This window comes from Passer montanus, unplaced genomic scaffold, assembly GCF_014805655.1.
Source record: "Passer montanus isolate IOZ18808 unplaced genomic scaffold, ASM1480565v1 scaffold5, whole genome shotgun sequence".
Lineage (NCBI taxonomy): Eukaryota > Metazoa > Chordata > Aves > Passeriformes > Passeridae > Passer > Passer montanus.
In genome coordinates, this window is record NW_024369929.1 from 15,993,610 (window position 1) to 15,999,609 (window position 6,000).

Consider the following 6,000-nt stretch of genomic DNA (forward strand, 5'->3'; position numbering starts at 1 on the left):
ACGGGGAGGAAAACAGTCAGGTTCCACCGAGATTTGAACTCGGATCGCTGGATTCAGAGTCCAGAGTGCTAACCATTACACCATGGAACCGCTCTGCCACCACCCCCTCCCGGCCGCCTCTAGTTCCTTCCACCGCGCCCCCGCCGCAGCACAGCCGCCGCCCACAGCGTGCCGGAGGGGGGGATCGGTGCTGAGGGGCCGCGGGGCCGGGCGGGACCCCCGCTCGCTTCAGCCCCGCTGAGGGGGCGGCGGAGCAGCGGGGCCCGCGGGCGGGGCCGGGGCCGCTCCCTGACGCGGGGCCCGGCGGGTGGGGAGCGCCCCGGGCCCCCGGTGTCCCTCCCTCACCCCAAAATGTGAGCTCTGGGCCGGGTTTGGCAGCGGGGATTTGTGTCAGCGCCGGCTGAGGCTGCCCCGGGCTCCGGCTGAGGCGGCGGCCGGTCTGCGGGGTGGCGAGCAGAGATCGCCAGGAAGGATGCCCGGGGCTGATAAGGACTCGTCAAGGTTGATAAGAACCCTTTCCAGCTGTTCAATAGAGCTTTCGAGTGGATGAGATGTACTCAGCATTGGTAGATGATGCGCTAATTTAATCAGGTAGTCCGACTTGCTGCCTTCTGTGCTGAGCCCTTGGCGAGGAGTGGAACGTCCCTGCTGCTCCACACCCAGAGATCTTAAAATCCTCCTGGAATCATGGAATGGTTTGGGTGGGAAGAGACCTTAAGATCATCGCATTCCACCTCTGCCATGGGCAGGGACACTTTCCAGTATCCCAGGCTGCTGCAAGCCCTGTCCAGCCGGGCCTTGCTGTGTCCCACAGGGAAGGGCAGGAATTCCTTGTTTTCCAGGGCTGATGCCCCTCCACTCTGCGATGCAGTGGCCAGTTGGGTTAAAACCTTCCAGGTTGTTGTTAAATACTCAATTTTCACTCCCTGCAGAGTAAAACACCAGCCTGCTGGACAGCTTTGTATAGCCTGCTGTGAAATGTGTACAGAAGTGCTGATGTTTTGAAAGTTCACTGTCCTGTTTTTTAAATCCCACTGAAAAAGCAAGCAAAGTAGTGTAAAAAAGTGGTTGTTTATTGTGATGTGGTATTGTAAATTTGAATTTAGGATTAACAATATTGCTTGTTGTGTTGTAATGGTGAGAGACCCTGTGCTTGTCATCATGAAGATAAAGGAAAACATTGATGGTTTTTCCTGTACCTTTAAGCTGCTCTAATAACTTTGAGGAATTACATTTTTTTGTTGTTGGCTGTTTTAGCCAGCTGCGTGTGGAAAGTGGCATTATTTCTACCTATAAATCAGTCATCTGTACTGCTATGGAAACCAAATCAGGAAGTGCCAGAACAGGCTCTTTTCTCAGCTTGCAGCCCTGGCAAGGACCTTGCTGACCACTGGTTTAATGGCATCAGGCAATGTTATTGTAGGTGCTTGTGTGCAGGTTTTCAAAGCCATTGAATTACCCTTGTTCATGCACTTCTGCCAGTGGGCTTGTAATTAATGTTTTAGCTGTGAAAGCCTGGGAATATCAGTGACACAGTTTGTTGGGAGAGCTCCTATCTTTCATTTGGCCTGCTTCCTTCTATGGTTGGGAAAAATAAAGTTGGAATCCAGTTATAGAGAGAGGTGCAAAGCTGATTTAATTGATTGCCTTTGCTAAAGCTTTTTCTGTTTAGCTTGGTTTATAGAAGCTGTTGGAGTGCAGGGAATGCTGTGAAAATGCTGTTGTGAAGATAAATGATTTGGGTTTTTCCAGCCTAAAGTGGACTGCAGGAAGTTGATGCAATGCCACTTAACTGGGATTGATGTGGCAGCTGAAATAACACAAAAAATGCAGAATAATAAAACCATGGAAACTTTTGTAACTTCCCAGAGGTGATGGTAGCTCTAAACAACCTGTCACCACTCTGGAATGCTCTGGAAATTATTGCAGGTAACTCTGAACTGAATGTCTCCTTGCCAGGCACTGGTCAAAAAGGTGAGGGATAGGGATAAATAGTTTGGAAAAGGAAAAGGGGACAACGTTAAGTCGGTGTTTGAATTTGAGACATGAGCATCTTGGGAATTGAGGTGAAATGTAGCCATGACAGACATATCCATTTTGAAAAGGATGTTGTAGAATTAAAAATGTGGAGAAAGCCATCAAAATAATCAGAAGAGAGACCTAATGGATTCATAGCCCTTATACTGAATTGATATACAGCTTGATTAAAATTTAAACAGTGAGTGATAAGGGCAAATAGGGAAAGTATCTCCTGTTTGTCATAATTTCTCTGGATATCTGTAATGCTTCTTTTATTGGGCGGCGGGTGAAAGCAAAAGGACAAAGTCCCTCAGGTGTGTATGCAAATTTTGAAGTGGTGCATTGCCATGCATATTATAAATGGATTTGAAAGCCTGCACGGATTCATAGAAGCAAGAAAATCTTGTTTGGAGCATGTCAGTGTGACGGTTACAGTGGCAAGTCTGAAGGCTTTGCTTATTTCAAGGTGCAGGGGCTGGCTGGGACAGAGACCAGCCTGTTTGTTGTGATGCACATCATGGGTTTTGAACATCATTTATTTGGAGTCAGGCTCCGCGTGTTGGACACTTCATCCAGCAGGACATTTCTGGGTTTATGAAGGGACTGCAGGGGTAGGTTGGTGGGACTGAGTTCAGGGTTTGACCTGGTTAAAACAATCGTGTGATGTTCTCTAGTCTGGCTGTGTTTTACTGCTCCTGGGCTGAGCTGCCACGTTTCTGTTTGTGAGGCCTCTGGTTTTGTCCTGTCAGCCCCTGACTGCTGCTGTGTGTTGAAATCTGGCTGACTCTGCTGCTGGGTGTAAGCTGAGCCCACCTGTGCTGCTGTACCATAAAATCCAGGGACCTGTTACAAAATACACTTCTCCTGACTATGTTGCAACACTTCAGCATATAGGAAGGACTAAGCCTAGCTTGGAAAAAACCAGTTTCTGTTAAATTCTTCTTGTCCAGCTTCCAGTCTTTGTATTCTTCCATATTTCCAGGGTCTGGCTGAGAGCAGTGCTTGCTGTTCCCAGAATGGCTCCTGAGGAAACACAAGGCCTATGAAGTCGGGTTCATAGAACTCTTGCTCTGATTTTAGTAGGAGGAAAATATAATAATTATATGAAGATATTACTTTGTTGCTTAATAAATTAAGCCTGGCTTTATTACAGGAACCTTTTGCTCTTTTTGATCAATGTGCTTGCAATAGATGAGAAGTTGTCAAAGGATCCCTCACTTGTAGAAAATGTTTTCTATGGACAAAGCTCAAGATGATTATGTCTGCACCTTGACCACCTGGGACTCTGGATTTGGGGCAGACTCCTGTCATGGACCTGACTTGTGGTGTTCAGTTTACTGCTAGGAAAAATTCCAGCCTCAGCTCTCTGCTTCTTTGCATCATGTTCATTTCTCCAACTTCTCCCTTTGATATTGAGGAAATGCACTGAAACTGAACCAGCTTGCTGGTTTGGGGTTTAGAAGACACATTTTTACTTGTGTGTTTAGATGAATATGTGGCTGCATGACATGCATTGGTTTGACAGTGGTAGAAGCCTTTGGCTTTCACTGCCTCAGATGTGGAGGCACTTTGGTGCTGCAGCAAAGCTGCTGGTGCAGCCATTTACTGCAGAGCTGTTGGGAGGTTCCTGATTGTATGGGCACATAATCCCTGCCCCAAAGGCCTCTGGGGTGCCAGTTTACTCTTTGAGAAAAAGACTGAATAAAGTGGGGCACAGCTGAGGAGAGTCATTAAAATAAGTCATGACCATGTTGGATTTTTGGCCAGCTATGATGTGTAGGATCAAGTTTTTTTTTTACATGCCCTTTGAACTCCAGCTGAAGTGGGCAGGGAGAGGTATTCATCGGCAGGTTCTTCTGGGGGTCATGAAGACATGTCCAAGCTTTTTATTGCTATGTCTCTTAATGGCAGAGCTCAGTGCAGAGACAGGTTTTAGACATGGTGATTTCCTTGTGCTGGTGTGCTTGTCCTAGATCATGTAATATGTGACTTGTGCAACAGCTTTTGCCCCAGACAACACAAGCTAGTGCTGCTGGATTCTATTTTCAACCTGATCTCATAGTTAATGAGATGATTAAAATATTTTCTGAAAATTTAAACTAAGAGGTTTTACAGAAATAAAAATTGTGTGAGTGAGCTGGAATGTTGGTGAAAAATTAATAACCCCTTCTTGACATAGTTCTCTAAATTGCTTCCCATGCAGCTTAGGAAATTGAGTTCTTATTTTGGTCTTCTACAGAAATAAATCTGGAATTGCAGAGTGAAATTTATACACTACTGTGGATTTGATACTCTTTTTTTTCTCTCTTCACTGAATGCTTGTATGCTTGTCTTAAATGTTTGGGGTAGTAAATGCTACAGAAAGTCAGATGCATTGATTGAAAGCACGTGGTTGCAAGCATTGAACTGTCCCACCACTAAATCAGTCACTTTGGGCTGGGAGATTATTTCCATGACTTTCACATGTGCCAATGCAATTTTCCTTGGTTGTGCAGCTTCCTAAGGTGCTGTTCCTGTGAGGGAGGTGGTGCTCCACAGCTGGTTATTGATCAATGCCAGGACTGGCTCTGAACTGGCTGAAATGTTTCCTCCAGACCTTCCTCCTTCCAGTGCTGATGTAGAAAAGGAATTTGTGGGTGATGCAAGTTGGGTGGGACAGAGGAAGTGGGAGTGTGGCACTGAAAGAGCTGTGTGCAGAGGAGGACTGTAGTCCTCCAGATAAGCTGGGATTTGGGATGTAAGGGTTTATCCCTGAGGACTTGGACTCTGGTAAAGTAAAAGTTTGCCAACCTAAAGCTGAACAATTCAGTCTGATGATAGGCAGATAGAGCTATCAAGGTGAAACGGTCAGGAGAAATAATTCCAGCTCCAGGTGTGCCTAACAAAGATGGAAATACCGAAATTCCTGTCTGCATCACAGGGAGATCTGGCTTACAACAAGGTGTGCAGTTCTCACTGTGTGGAAAAGAATTTGAAAAACTTGTAGGGAAGGTGTTTGGGGAAATGAACAATGTGTTTATACGGAACCATTTGACAAGTTTTTGTATTTAGCAAATACAGCAAAGCCCAGACAAGCTGTGGTTGCTTTCTGTAAATACCCCAGCCTAAACACCACTGGGAGAAGACACTAATAAGCTAATGGAGAATGCTGGCACATGGACACCACCATCAGCTGACCACTAATCCCTTCTGAAAATCACAAGGCAATTTCTAACCATTAGGAGTGAGTTTCTGGAAGAAAAGCCCAATGAAAGGGACAATGTGCAGGAAAAATTAACTTTATCATGGCCTAGATAACATAATTTCCCTCCTAGAAACTGTTTGCTTGAGGTGTTTAGTATGGGACTTGGCCATCCAGGGTCATTCCTACTGCATTTCTATGTTAAGAATGTAATACATGGGAACACTGTGTAGTATAAATATCAAAACATGGTGGCTTGATAAGGAAAACAAAACTGAAATTAATAACACAACCTGAGTGGCTGTTAGAGCTGTTTCAGTTCATAGTTTTATTTAAAGAGTGATACTTACCCAGACTGGCAGAAATGCAGAAGGTGTGAGGAGTCTTAGGCGCCTGCTGACATTCCAAGCTGTCCTCGTGCCTGTGTTCAAGAGGAGCTGCAGTGGCCCAATTAAGCAGAGGAAATAGCTGACTTCAAGGAGGAAGGTATTATTTTCCCCTTATAATTGGGACACATTAATCTGGTGCTGGAAACCATTCAGAACATAAGCAGTGTGGGAATCAGACACAGTAAGGAAAAAAGCCTGGCAGAGGAATTAAAGGGATCCCTCTATTGTTAAATGATTTAAAGGTGAGCTTTGCACTGACCTATAAGAACAGGTTTTAGGGGATGTTTAACAGGTATATGATGCATCCTGTTGGGAAAAGGAAATGGTGAATGTGGATTGCTTTTCTTGCTTAGCAAAGCTTCTGGCCACTGCTGGGTGATAGCAGGACTGAGCTGTGCAAAGGGAGCCGTC

General features: G+C 45.4%; 1 non-coding gene across 1 annotated transcript; it reads right to left on the bottom strand.

The window, feature by feature from the left end:
- Window positions 1–18: 18 nt before the first annotated feature.
- Window positions 19–90, bottom strand: TRNAQ-CUG. Its single transcript has one exon. It is a non-coding gene; the product is annotated as a tRNA-Gln (tRNA).
- Window positions 91–6,000: the final 5,910 nt, after the last annotated feature.